Source organism: Microcebus murinus, chromosome 15 (assembly GCF_040939455.1).
Source record: "Microcebus murinus isolate Inina chromosome 15, M.murinus_Inina_mat1.0, whole genome shotgun sequence".
NCBI classification, from domain to species: domain Eukaryota; kingdom Metazoa; phylum Chordata; class Mammalia; order Primates; family Cheirogaleidae; genus Microcebus; species Microcebus murinus.
Window position 1 is genome coordinate 47,609,573 of NC_134118.1, and position 15,774 is coordinate 47,625,346.

A 15,774-nucleotide genomic window follows, 5' to 3' on the forward strand; every position below is an offset into this window, starting at 1 on the left:
AACCTTCAGCAGCTACTACCCTGCTCAGTCAGCAGCCATCAACATTGCCATAAGAGCCTCCACCAGGAAAATAATTATTATTCACTGAAGCCTCAGATGATCATGAGCATTTTTGCAATAAAACATTTTTAAATTAAGGGATGTACGTTGTTTTCTTTTTAGACATAATGCTATCTAAATATGCACTTAATAGACTGTAGTATAGTATAAACATATCTTTTATGTGCCCTAGGAAACCAAAACATTCGTGTGACTCTCATTATTGCAATATTTGCTTTATTGTGATGGTCTAGAACTGAACTGGCACAATCTCTGAGGTTTGCCAGCACTCAATATATCTTAACTGAATATTCCACTCATAACTGGTGACTTGACTTACTTTACTGCTTATGAGAAAGAAAGAGCACAATTTCTCCTAAACTAATAGCTATCAGAGTAAACCCATGGAGCAATAGTGTGGAAAGATAATAGGTAAGTAGTGGGAGGGAGATAGAAATGATCTTTGAAAGCAAAAGTGAATTATAGTATTCATTAACTCCTGATTACTAAGAAATTAGAAACTGGATATTCCATTTCTAATTCTGTACACCCTACACACAGCGAATTTGAAATCCACTATTGTTGTTCTTTAATTTCACAAAACCATTGTTCTTCTATCATCTGTATTCCCAGAATTGATTTTCATTGTTATTTCTCCTCATAGTTAAAGGATTTTTACATTCAACCTCAAAAGCCTTTCATTTGGGATTTGTCTCATGGAGAATTTTGAGCAGAAGGAATACCCCTGGTTAGTCTTTCAAGGCAAGCGTTGTTTTATGAGAAGAAATAATGATTATGGAAATTATGTCGATATAAACTTATATGTTTTTATATAAGTAACCCTTCCTGTGGTTAGAGTTTCATGGTTCAGCATTTTTAGGTGTAAATATTTTTTTCCTGATCATGGCATAAATAATTTTTGAGTACACACACAGTATATTTGGCTTTGAAATAAGTGACCTCTCATTTAAAGGGCTGCCTGAAAGATGCAGTGAAAGAGAGAGCTAGAGTGTGAGAAAGTGGTGGTGTTTATTATTTATCAGGCTCCTCCTGTGTCCCCACTGGGGTGTACAGGCTTGACTGTGTCTGCACTTGCCACATTAATCACTTTCTCCTTTAAATTCAGGAGCCTCATGCTTGGTGTGCAGGGGCAGAGACAAGGTAAAACAACAAGACAGTCAATTATGGTAAATAAGCCTCTGATAGTAAGTTAGAGGTAGTGCCATGATGATTTTGGTATCAGCCACTAAAAAAAGTCTGCTTTCAATTGATACCATTACAAATAAATATATTTATAACCTCTATTAGTAAAAATCTGTGCCTGTAAAGGTGAAAGATACAATTCTTATTCCACTTAGAATTATTTGAAATATAAATATGCAGAATCTCTGGAGATATAAGATAGTCTGCTTCTACGGGAGTGATTTTTGTACCAAGAACACAGAAATTTACCTGAGGGTGATACCTGGTTTCTCTGCTTATATCATCAACCACACTTGGGTTTGTCTATTGTCTGCAGAATCTGGTCCTTTCGAGAAGGATATGTAGTGGGTCTGTATGCAATTTCCTCCTTGCAGAGTTTTATTTCTTTTCAGAATAGAAGAAAGAATGGAAACTCAATTTTGTACAAATCTAACATTGGAAAGTCAGAGCAGACAGTGGTTTCTAATATTTTTAGACGTAAGGACTTTTAACATCAATTAATATCACCACCCCTGTCCTCATGCTAGAAAGCTGCTAGACATTTAGTAACATGTTCAATGCATGCCTGTATCATTTTCAATATTTACACACTTTTGGATAATTGCACTGCACATATGTGTGACACAGATTTGGCCAGTGAGCTGTGTGACTGTTGCCCTTGAAATGTCACTCTGGCTTCATGCCGCTCCCCGGAGGATCTCTTCCCGTGCTTTGCTGCCTCTTTGCTCTCTGGCAGCATTCTCCCATCGTCTCCACATCAGTGCCATGGCTGCCTTCTCTCTGGAACATGCCCAGCCCACCTCTGCTCAGGAACTTTACCCTTGCTCTGTCTCTCCTTGGAATGCTTCTCCCCAATATTGTCATAAGACTGGCTTCTTCTTGTCCTGGTTTTGGCTCAAATGTTTCCTCCATAAAGAACGCTTCTATGCCCACTCAATTCAAAACAGAAATCTCCTACCCCCATCTCCCCAATCATGCTGTTACATTAAAAAATTTATAAATTTTTTAAAAAATTTATTTATTTATTTATTTTTATTATTTTTATTATTTATTATTTTAGAGACAGAATCTCACATTGTCACCCAGGCTAGAGTGCAATGGTGTGATCGTAGCTCACTGCAACCTTAAGTTCCTGGGCTCTAGTGATCCTCTTGCTTCAGCTTCCTGAGTAGCTGGTGGTTAAAGGCACACATCATCATGCCTGGCTATCTTTTTTATTTTTTATTTTTAGAGATAGAGTCTTGTTATGCTGCCAAGGCTGGTCTCGAACTCCTGGCCTCAAGCCATTCTCCCTCCTAGCTTTCTCAGCAGGGATTACATGCACGAGTCACCACGTCCAGCGATGTATTCCTTATTTTTTCCCTTACTGCAATCTGGCATTATGTTACTTACTGGTTTTGTTAGCTTTGCTAAACTGTTCTCCAGGAGAACAGAGACCTTGTCTTTCTTAGTGCCTGCAATATCCACAGGTGCTCCTGATTGGTTGCTTATTAAAGGTTTGTTGACTGAATGTCTATTGACAGAATACAAATGAGTTTGTAGAACTCTTAATAATCTTCCAATTTTTCAGCTGACAGACTGGGAAATATTGGTTTTAATTCCTCCTTCCCCATGTAGTCCCAATTGACTAATGGGTGGCATAAATGAGAATTTAATGAGTATTACCCTATTGTCTTAGAATTTCTAATGATGCCTGAAAGTTGAGGACAGAATATTCTACTGAAAAGTTTTAGACAGATCCTCAAGGCACTTATTAAAAGGTGGTCCAACTATCAACCCTGCTGACTCAGCTCCAGCGCATGTAAATAAAGGTATTCACTGGAGTAGAAAAGACAGTGGATAAAAGAGGGTGGAGAGATGCTTTCCTCATAAGGCAAGTGGGGTTGTTGTTGTTCTTCCAGAATATCTCTTTCCTCAAAAACACCTTGAGGACTTTCTAAGACATTTGCTTGTAGCATAACATTTACTTGCACATCAAAGGAGAAACAGAAGAAAAAAAAATCTTCCTTAAGATAGAATCCTGCAGGGGGTATACTTTTTACTTGATGGTTGCAACAGAATCCTGACTTCCATAGACAGGGAGGGTGTATCAGTTTTCTACCCTAAAACTTAGTGGCTTGAAAATAATTTATTTGCTCATATTTCTGCTATGTGTGCTGGCCCCAGCTGGATGTTACTTCTGCAGGTCTCACTGGCATCAGCGATGTGGTTGCTGTTAGTCGCTGAGTTGACTGGGGGCTCACTAGTCCCAGATAGTGTCAGAAGCAAGGCCATTTTCACAAAGTCTCTCTCTTTCTGCCCCATCCCCAAGGAGGCTAGCCTGGGCTTCCTTACATGGAAGTCTCAGAGCAGCAAAAGGGTAAGAGAGGAAGCTGCAAGGTTTCTTGAAGGCAAGGCTCTGAAGTCACACAATATCACTTCTGCTGTCTTCTATTGGTTACAGGATGAGGTCAGCCTACAGTAAGTGGAGGGAAAATAGTTCCATCTGGAGAAGAGTAGCAAAGTCACTTTCCAGAGACATGTGCTTCCAGGAATAGGAGAAATTGATGCAGCCATCTTTGCAATCTATCAGTGTAGATTTACCCTAATCTATCAATATGTCTACAGATAATAATATTTGAAATTTATTTATGGTTTTAAGAACAGAATCTGCTGAGAACAACTGAACAGGCTTTAAGAAAAATAAAATTTATTACACATATATGCTGGATATATTTTATGGTATAATATAATATACAATATATGTAGTAGTTTCTGTTATCTGTCTCCCATTCCTCTTCATTAAGGAACGTGACCAGTGGTTTTAGGGAATATTTATAGTACAATCTGGATTCTTTTCTCATGTCCTACATTGTTCTTGTCCTATACAGTCAGGCTGTCTCCAAGGCTTCAGTTTCAGAATCTTTTTTCAAGCTATAGAAATGGGAATGATTTTAAAAGATTCTGTGATGTGAAGAATCTTTTCCTGTTTGGAATCTGAATTGCAAATAAATCCTGTATTTGCCCAGAGCTGTGACAATCCCAGTGTGTATCTGATATAATGCTTTGGGCTGCAAGTAACAGAGTACCTGTCTAAGATTGGCTTAGACAATCAAAACATTTATCATCTCCTTTAGCCTTAGGTTTAATTCATTTGAGAGCTCAATGGTGGGCTCACTCTCTGTCTATTACAGTGTTAACTCTAATCTCTTGTTTTTATCTAGCAGGACACAAACACAGACACACACAGACACACACACACACACACACACACACACACACACACACAGAAATTCTCCCCTAACCATGGATCATCTTAGGTCACATGTCTACTTCTAAAGTGTTAACAGTTCCCTGGGAATGCCCTAAGTTGATTGAATTACCCCTGGAGCTGAGGATGTCAATTTGCCTGACATCATAAATGGGAAGGAGATCTCTGAATAAAATTTGAGTTCTGGTAGGAAGATAGAATGAGTAGGCAACCAAAATATCTTACATAGTAGGTAATTCTAGTGAACATCCTGTAGGAAAAAAAATTGCACTGGATAATGAAGTAACTTTAGAAACTAAAACCAGAATAGGGATAAAAATAATAATTAAAGAGAAAATTACAAAGTTTTAAATGACACTTCAAAAGATAAAAAAAAAAAAACCCTGATATTCCTGGATTCTACTTTATTTACTATGGCCAAAGTTCCAACATGTCACCTCTGTCTTCTCTCATTCTCCCTCTCTCTCTCTTCTTTCTGTTTAGTGTTATATATGAGACACAAATGCACATAGATGATGTGGTGGGTGATTAGATTCCCCCATAAGTGAACTGTAATCCATTGATATTTCAGAGGAAAGCCCTGACTTATTCTCAAATGTTTTCCTTCTGAAAGAGGGCTACCGTTGGCACCTACCAAAGGCCACCAGTGAGGATGGTGGGGGAGGGAGAGATGACATGAAGGGGAGGATTTGGAAGTGTGGTATTCTTTGTTGGCCTCACCTCTTCTCCCTTCACCTCCCATGTACTTGAAGGTAAGCTCCCAGAGACCAGTGTCTCTGGTTTACTGCCGTATCATTAGCACCTAGAATAGCACCTGCCACAAAATAGACACTCAATAAGCTATTGTTGACGGAATTGCTACAAACCCTCCCAGGAGGAGCAGTGAAGTGAGGGCATCCACGGGAACAAGGAGTCTCTTGCCATGTGTGAGCAGGAAGGGGAGAGGATGAGGAGGGAAATGCTACCTGTTCAGTTGTCTGTTTGCAAAGCCAGGGCTGCTTGAACTGCCTTCCCTCAAATTGCTAAGTTCTTCTTTTTATTAAGCAGAAATAAAATTAACCAGTTTCTCCTTCAGAGAATAAAACATCCCTCGTTAATGTCTAATGATGGTGTTTTAAGGAGAAATTTAATTAGGGTTCATGGATTTTGTCATGTTTCATGTAGCTTTTAGCGTTTCCTCAGGAAACTGTATTAGACATGGAATGAGGAGAAAGCCCCCCTGTGTATTTTGTTAGAAGATGTTGATGTGAATGGCTGCCCTTTGATGCTAGCACTGTGGAATTTAGATATAAACATTTTGATAAAAGCTAAATTCCCAGCATCCTCACAACCCTTTGATGCCTCAACTTCAAGTGAACGAGAGCCCTTGGCACAGGGCAGGGGCGGCAAATAGGGAGGCTGCTTCACTTCGCCTGAATAACTCCATTAGATGGTGGGGCCATTTCTTCTTTTTGGTGGGAGGAGTCCATTGACTATTGTTGCTCATATTAATCCAGCACCCCACTCCCACGCTGCCATAGAGGAGTGTGGTCTCCTGGGAGTGATAATGGTGAGAACACAGAGCCTCAGTGTATGTGTCTGCAGGAAGAGCAAAGTCATTATCTGCGAGAATAATAACAGCTGTCCTTTAGCGAACGAGGGCGATTCATACCAGGTCTGTGCCACACTCATCACATATGTTTTCGAGTAATTGTTAGAAAAATGCTAAGAGGTCGGTGTTTATTTTACTTCTCCCCTTGCCCTCCTGCAGTCTGTTGTTCACACAGCATGCAGAGTGATCCTGCTCAATTGTAAGTCAGAGCCTGTCCCTCCTCTGCTCAGAACCTTCCAGCAGCTTCTCGTCTCTCTCAGGATAAAAGCCAAAGTCCTTGCTCTAACCAACACGTCTTCTGTGATTTTCCCCTCCCTTTTATCTCTCTGACTTCAGCCTTATTCCCTCCATTTATGTGGCTGGGTAAATCACACTGGTCCTGTGCTGTTTTCCTGAGATTCCTGCCTCAGGGTTTTAGTACTTTCTGTCCCTTCTCTTTGAAATGGTCTGTTCTGAAATAGCTGCGTGGGGAACAGCCCACTTTCTTCAGATCTTTATTCGAAACTCACCGCCTCACCAGGAACTTTCTTAGCATTTCTAACTAAAATTCTACTTCCCACTCCAACATCCAACATTTCATAGCCTCCTTTCTAGCTTTGAATATTTTTTTTTTTTATCAATTTTGGCTATTTGCTCTGTTAATTGTCTTCTCCACTAGAATATAAGCTCCACAAAGGTAGAGGCTTTTTAAAATTTTTTCTGTCCCCTTCCCTTCAAATCCAGCAACTAAAACAGTGCCTGGATCCTATGAGGCTCATGATAAATCTTCATTGGATGCTGAATGAGTTCATCCTTTCAGTTATCAAATATTCTGAGCATTCACTTCGAGCTGGGCATGATGCTGGACACTTGTAAAACTGAAATGTACCAGGAAGACAAGGTCTCTAACCTGTTAGAATTTAAAACCAACAGAGAAAATAAACAATTAAGTGCCCATTTTTTAATACATGGAGAATCTGAATTTCATGGAAATTAACTAAATTTCTCAATGTCCACTGTTCTTAAGTGACACAGCTGGGATGAATCACGAGAAATTTAAAATCACAGTGTCAACCCTCTTTCCTTTGTGCTGTGCTGAGATTGACTTAAATACCTTTTTTGTAAAAGACATTACTAATTGCACATGTTTGTGCTTACTCACAATGCCCTTCAATGAGCAGGAAATTTCTTGCTATTTGCATCTATTGGAATTGTTCTCTAAGGTATTAAGGATTATCATTAGATGAAGCTCATCAATCATTATTATTGTAGATAAGCTTCATTTGATCTGCCCTTCAAGAACATCAAAATAAGAATAACAGCTATTTCATCTCACTTGTTCTAAATGAAAAAAAAGCCCTTTAGCTTAATATATGCACAGGACAACGTGAAAATAAAATCTTTTGCTAAGTAGCATCTTATCTCAGGGTTCACATTAGAAGTTCTTTTTGAAAAGGTTAGGTTGCCTATTAAATTTCTGCTTTAAATAGTAATTACATATTTTTAAGCTTGGTATTTTTTTATCAGAATGGATACTTAAAACAGGGATCTATTTGGAAGTCAATTTTTAATGTTAACTTTAATTTTGTTAGATTGGAGATTTTTACAGAGAAAAGAAGAGCTTTTCAAAAACTTAATTTCATGTGTGTGTCTTAAGGAATTAAGCCTCCTAAACAAAACTTTAGACAGATATTGGTTGGTGTCTCAGGAAATAATTATATATGTTGTTCTGATATGCAGGAAATCTCTACATCTGGAAATATATCATGCCACAAGAGGAAGGCTTATCATCTCCACTGCTATTTGGTGGTATGGACTTGAGGCCATGGTTTACTCCATATAACAAGAAATAACAACAGATGCTGTTGGAAGATTTTCTGCCAAGTTCATGCTATACCTTACTGGAAGCAAAAAGGCTTGGCTCCAGTAAGATCATTATCCTATACAAATCTTGTGTTTTTTTGATGAAAATGCATATGAACAGAACATGCTTATCTCTCCCTTCATTTCTTCATTTCTTTAATCCTTTCTATTTCAGTCTTGGCAAGGAGGGATCCTTTAGTGTGCAAATGCCATCAGCATTAAGTGGGAGAGATACACTTTTTTTTTTTTTTTGGTAAATGTTGGTCTCTGAAGAAGAAAGATCTGCTATTCTTTTCTCAAGTCGAACTGGGAATGGGTCAAAGGGCTAGTTGCAGGATAAAGCCAGGACCCTGGAGGAGGGACAAGAGAGTGGGAAAGAGGAAACTGAGGGACAGGGACTTCCAACTGACCATTCTAGGTTTCCTGACATATACAGAGGCCAATGTCAAACACATTACATATGTCATACTTGCTATTACCTTGTCTTTAGGCTCCCAGTAAAGACATATTATTACATAACGTGAAAGTTATGTGCACTTCTCAAAAATCTGAAAAACAAATGCATTGGCCTCATCAAAGTAATATTAAGTTTAAAATAAATACATAAAGGAATGATAATTTGATATGATTTTACCCATATCATGGTGTCTTATGGAAAGTACTAGGAATTATAAAGGCTTCAAGATGAGTCAAATATTCATCTGAGATTTCTTCATTGTCATTAACACTACTAGCATCAAAAAATATAAATTACTAAGTAAGTTCAATGTTGTGCTAGGTGAATACAGAGTGAAGTATTCAGCCTTGGCCTTCGTCGTGCTATACAGGTATGGGATGGTTGAGATTATTTTTCTAGATGAGATAAAACACAGTAGCATATTTTAGTCCTCTAAAATTAGTCACTTGATGGGCATGTTGCTCTTGGAATGAAAGTTTCCAAAGTCTTCTGAACAAGAGAACATAATCTCTCCTTAATGTAATTTTATAAATTCAAAGAAAATATAACACTAAATTTAAAATTTTCTATTTTTAAAAAGATACGTTGTGCCAAATTGAATTATAAATGATTTTAAATGACCAACTTTGAATACAGAGAATGGAAAATCAGAATTATTACAAATGTTTAAAAATAAGAATAAATGGGCTCTGAGAGGAAGATCAATTTTGTCACACCTATTTTAGTTTCCCTGAAATTAGGTCTTTCTGCTTAATTTCAGTTTTGTTAGGTAGCCTGATTGGGCAAGACAATGGCATAGCTGAATTCTGCGTTGGTAAGTTGTGTATACATTATTTCATTTTAATTGAATTCTTCTGTATATTTTTCTATTACTTGAGCCCAAATCAAGGGATAATGAAGTATACCATACCTGCTATGTTATAGGTGTGATGTGTACTATTATTTCAGAGAATGAAAGAATTGGGACCACTAATTTATTTTTTTGATCAAGGTTTTAGGTGGAAATAAACTTAAATTGGAAACAAATTTAACCCAATATGCAACAAACAATAGGATATCTAAATGGTGTGCACAGAGTTTTCAGCAGAATTGAGATTATAACTACTTGGACAATCTCAGGAGATCAATCATGCTAAAACTTACTCCAAGTACATGTTTCTGGAGTAGTCTATGTCCAACATTTTAATCACAGTGTACTCATCTATGTATTTTTAATAACTTATAAATCAAAAGTCTGTAGTCATCTTATCCCTAAAACAACTACTTATGTCCATAAAACAATCAACTGCTACCTGCAGAATCACTAAGTATTGCTTAGATTAACCTCCTTTTATTGGGCCTTGAAGATACATGTTAATAATTATTTTTATACACCCATACCCACACACATCCATAACTGAACAGGAAGGGGGCAAGGAGTCATTTTATGCATATTGGAAACTTTTTTAAACATTGGTCTTAATATAGACACTGCTGGCAAGAATACTTTCAACATTCTCCCTCATAATACCCAGATAGAGCCAAACTTAGAAACCCTCCAACTCTCCGAGGAGTAAGGTCATTAAACAGATGAAAAATAAGGAAGCATCTGGAAATTATATCATCCCTGCCAAATGTTCACACTAGAGAAAGAGTAATTCATGTAATGTCTCTGCATTTTCCTCTTGAGATACAAGAATTAAAGAGAAAACTCTACGTGGCTCTAGGGATGTGGAGACCATGAGTTTTACATAATGATAAACATTCAATGGCAGGATGGATGTGGATTCCTGAATCAGCTGCAGGTCATATGTTTTTAATGAAAAGAGTTTTTCACACAGGAGTATCCGTGAGAAAACTCTAATTTCTATTTTGGAAAGACAATGAATTCGTGTCTTAAATGTGGGCGTTTTGACCTGGAGAGTTCACTTCTCTCTCTAAGGAACTTGTATTTCATCTAGTCTCTAAAGCTTTTCTTAGAAAATACTAGATACATGTCTCTTACCCCACTGCTAAGTGTTTTCAGCGGGGAAAGCAGCTTATCAATCAATGGGTTAATGACTTGAACCTGGAGGCTGCTGCTGTAGAATACGTTATTTAATTTCGGAGTGATGCCGTGTTCTCAAAATGATAGAGGCCGCTTTGCATACTTGCTACTCATTAGAATAGTTGAGAAAAGTTTTATTTACTGGAGGGTTCACAAGATTTGGAACCAGAAAAACCTAAGCAGAAATTCTATTTTTATCACTTTCTGGTTAATTGTTGAGCTTCTGCGTTACGATCTCCAAAACTGTAATCATAATGCTTACTGCGGAGGAGTCTGTTATTGCAACACACTAACAGTGTTATTTCATCCCACTTCTTCCTCCTCATATCCACTTTTTGAAATGTTCTACTCCATTTTTTTGCGAGTGCTCTGAAATTGTAGAGCATGTTTTCTTTTGGAAAAGTGTTTTATACTTAAGGTTGTCTTCATATGTGTGTTAGGTAGTAAGTATATTAGTCTAATATTGTTATAATAACACTGTGTAACAAACAGCCATAAAAAGCTCAGCTGCATAAACAAAATCACATAACTCTTGCCCATGAGATCAGTTAAACTCAGTTGGACTTGGATTCAGGCTGAGGGGTGGGTCCTGGCTTGTTCTATGTATTTCTCCCCTTTTTGTGGAAAGCACCTTCCTGAGGCATGTTCTTTTCATGACCAAAGGCAAGAAGAGCACAAGACTGCAAGATCACTGGCACTACTGTACATTTGGTAACAACACATTGGGCAAAGTAAGTCACATGTCTGAGCCCAAATCAAGGGATAGTGAAGTACACCACACCTGCTATGCTATAGGTATGATGTGTATTATTATTTCAGAGAATGAAAGAATTGGGACCAATTATTTAATTTTTTGATTAAGGTTTTAGGTGACTTGCTTCTCTTAAAGAGAAAGAAAATGTAATTAGGAATAATAACAAAAGTTTTTTTTTTTAAGTTGACAATAGATCTAGGTATAAAGTTGTATTACAAGTATCATATTTTAAAAAAATTTCTATAAATTCTAGGCAACTCTTCTCCCCCCCAAATTGGGCTGGAATCTTCACATGAAACTTGAAATCTTGACAGTGTATAAATCTATTGATCATTGTTTTGATAACACTTTCCTTGATATTTTATCTTTAAATTTTGAAGATCAAGGAGAGTAGAGACTATATGAGTATAGTGCTTGAGTATCTTATCCGTATTTGCTTCATGGTAAACCTAATCAGTTGCAAAGTTGATTGCAAACTAGATCTTTGAAATGTATCCTTCATTGATTTCTCACATTACTGGAATCACAGAATCACAGAGGGTCAGAGAGGAAGAAAATCACCCAGGGCAATACCTCAGATTTTGTGAATGACATAGTAGGCTTCTGGAAGGTGACACAGGTAACATGGCTTTGAAACAAAACATGCTTTTAGGCTTCAAATTTCCCTCTAGTTATTACTTTCATTGATTCTATATGTTCTGATATGTTGTATTTCTATTTTTAAATTTTTGTTATTTTATTTTGTTTTTGAATAGCTAATATACGTACATATCTAAAAATCAAAGCTTTAGAATAAATGTAGCCTGAGGAATCTTGTGCCTACCTTTCCCTATCTATCCCATTCTCTGACTTTCTATGGGTGATGACTTTTATTTTTCATGCATTCTTCAATAGTTCCTTTATCATACAAGCAAATATGAATATATGTTTTTAATTTTCTTCTTTCTTACACAAAAGGGAAAATATACTGTCCTTCCTGCCCTTGTTCTAGACACTGTACCCCATCAATAGAAAGTTCTATACAAAGTTGCTCATTCTTCTTATGGCTGCATAATATTCCATTGTGAGGAAGAATCAACAATTGTTTTGCCAGCCCTCTATTGAGGGACATGTGTCATTCCTTATCTTTTGCTATGGTAATTAGTGCTGTAATAAATAAACTTGTATATGTGTTATTTTCTACATGAACATATTTATAAGAAAAAATCCTAGAAATGAAATTGTTGGGTTAAGAGGTAGATTCATATATATTTTGATTAGTATTTACAAAATTCCCTCCATGAGGAAATTATTTTATATTATCATCATCAGAATATGAGAGGGACTGTTTCCCAACAGTTTCATCAACAGGCTGGATTTTGGGAATTTTTAAAGATTAAAATATATTTTTAATGTTTATTAAGAGTTCTTCTTGGTTTCTCAGGTATGTAGAAGTATTTACTTTCCAAATATATGTGGATATTTTGTTTATTCATGTGTTTATTGGTTATTGATTTTTAACTTTATCCAAGATTGGTCAGTAAACATTATCTATACTGTTTCATTTTTTCGAGAAAAATTGGTAAGATTTGCTTATTGGATGAACATGTAATAATATTTATTAATATTTTATTTGTGCTTGAGAAGAATATTTGTTCTGTAATTGTTGGGTTTGGAGTTCTATCTTTGCCCAATTCAATAAAGCTTGTTACTTCTGTTATTAAAATCTTTTGTATCTTTATTGACTTTTTTGTCTGCTTGGCTTATCATTATTGAGAGATTATAATTGAAATCACCTATCACAATAGTGGATTTGTCAATTTCTTTCAGTAGTTCTATCATTTTTATATTTGAGACTATTTTATTAGATATATCTTTCTATTTTCCAATAATATGTTTCACATGAAAAATACAATCACATAACCAAAAATGTAAAAATTATAGAAAACAAAAAGAATAAACATAGTTTTTCAATTGTTCCACCATTCCAAAGTAAGCATTATTTATTTAATATGATGGTGTGTTTCTCTTTCTATAACCTTGTAATGATACACGTTTATATAAATAAATCCCTCATAAAAAGGTGGTGTTCATGCTCCACCCTGCTTGATGGAGATGTTCCAGGCCAAGAGTTTAGTTCAGCCCCTTAGTATAGTTGTGGAAGCTTTTCTCTATGATTCCATTGGATGTCCAGGAGCTCTTTTCATTTTACATGGATGCTATGGAAATGCTGAAGGGAAATATCGTTATGGAGTAGAACTGGCAGGAGTTGATGGGGGTATGTGAGAAACAGGAATCTGGGAAAACATCTAGATTTTTGTCTAGACCAGGACAAGAAAACCAGAGAAACAGGTATGCATGTGGTTGTAAATTAAGAGATCTGTTTGTGATTTATTAACCTTGAGACTGGATTTGGATATCCAAGTGGAGATATCAAGCAGGCAGTTGGATGTGTGAATATTGGTTTCAGGGACGAAGTATGTATGGAGACATAATTTGGGAAGTCATTAGCATAGAGCTAATATGAAACCCATAGGACTAGATGAGATCACCTGGAAAGAATAAATACTTGGTACTTGGTAATTAGCAGTTGGGTGAAGAATAAAATACCAGCAAATAAGACTCAGTAGGAGAAGTCAGTTAAGTAGGAGGTAAACCAGAAAAGTGTAGATCCTAAAGAAGAGCTCTAAATGGGAGAAAGTATAAAATGGTGATATAAATTTCCTAAATGTGATGGGTGGGAATTGGAACCTAGAGCAAGGGGGTGGGATTGGCTCAGGCCAGGAGGAGAGGCAGAACTCTGATTGCCAGAGGAAGAGAAGAAGAGAGAATCAGTGCAGATATAGATGAAAGTTGTAGATTTGGTGGCAAGAGATTCTGCTTTATGATTTCTATTTTCTCTGTGTAATAGAAGGCAAAGCCAGCTACTTAGAGGAAGGGGAGTTTTGAGGAATGATTGTTAGAGTTTTGATGATAATGCAGAAAAAAACTACCAGAAAGATTATGTCAATACGTATTCTGGTTAGCAACAGAAGACTGTGTATGACACCCATTCTTGCCAATGTTGGGTATTACCATTTAAAAATATAAATAAACTTTCCACTTAATAAAATGGCAGTGATACTGCATTTAAAAAGAAAATCACATTTCTTTGACTGCTAGTAAGAGAGAACATTTTTATTAATTTATTCAACATATAAATATACTTAACCTTTTCCAATCCTTTCAAGTCCTTTACCCATTATTCTATTGAGTGTTCACATTTTTCTTATTGATTTACAAGAGCTATTTAAAATGTGTATTCAGGATAAACTCTTTATCTGTTTTCTATGTTTTAAATATTCTCACACATTATTTTTCCATTTCAACTTTGTTCAAGGTGCTTTTTTTGGTCATACAAATCTTTTAAACTTTTAAATTTTTAAAAATTATTTACCATTACCTTTTGGAGAATTCTCTCCAATTGAATGCTTAGAAAAGGCTCTCCCTTACTGATTGCAGATATGTAGTCATCTCAATTTTCCTGAAATTCTTCTATGGCTTTGTTTTTCATAAATCAATATTAAAACTATCCTAGATTCATCTGGAGATAAAATGTGAGGTATTGCTTTACTTTTTTTTGGTCATAAATTGTCAAACAGCTGTCTCAATATGATTCATAGAATAATCTATTTCTCCCCACTGATTTAAAGTAATAAAACCTAATATTTGTTGAGTAATTATTGTGTGAGAGGCTTTGTGCAAGTACTTTGGGGACATTGTCTCATTTATCTTCAGAACTACCCTTAAGGTGGTATAATTGTTATTGTTCCTGTTATAGATATAAAGATAGAGGCTGTAGTTCAGAGGTCTCCAAGACCAACCTCAGGTTCAATGATAGATATGCTAGAAGGGCTCACAGGACCCACAAAAACTGTTATACTCATGTTGATAATTTATTCCAGCAAAAGGATAGAGATTAAAGTCGGCTTAGGGAAAGGGCATGTAGAGTAGGATCCAAAAGGCATCAGGCTCAAGCTTTCAGCTGTCCTCCTGCAGTGGAGTTATGTGAACAGTGTTTTATTTTTCCTAGCAATGATATGTGGCAATATGCATGGTGTATTGCCAACCTGAGCCTTGGTGTCGAGAGGTTTTATTGGTCATATAGATATAGCTGACTTTCTACATCATTGACCTTAGTTCCAGCCCCTTTAGAGGCCAAACAGATAATGTTTATCCCAAGCCCCCACCTTAAACTGGGGCATGGACCAAATGTCCTGGAAGATACTCTGACCATTAGGAAGATGTTAAGATTAACTCCCAGGAGCTGGACAAATGTTGACTCTTTCTTTGGGCAATGTTGATTATTTACTGCATAGAGATCCAGAAAAGGGATGGACTTTCCTCAATGGTATCCAGCCAACATGTGGTAGAGGCAAAATTTAAACTTGGGTCTTCTCTGGTTTCGGAACCTGAGGTCTTAGCCATTAGGATTTATAATTTTCATAACATAGTTAGCTAAAATATTGCTGAGGAGGAAAGAGCTGAGAATCATTTAACTTATGGCAAGTTAAATAAATAATTAAGCAGAGGATTAGATATTTGGGGGTTTAACTATCTTTTTGTTATATCATCTGCTACTTTATCATGGATC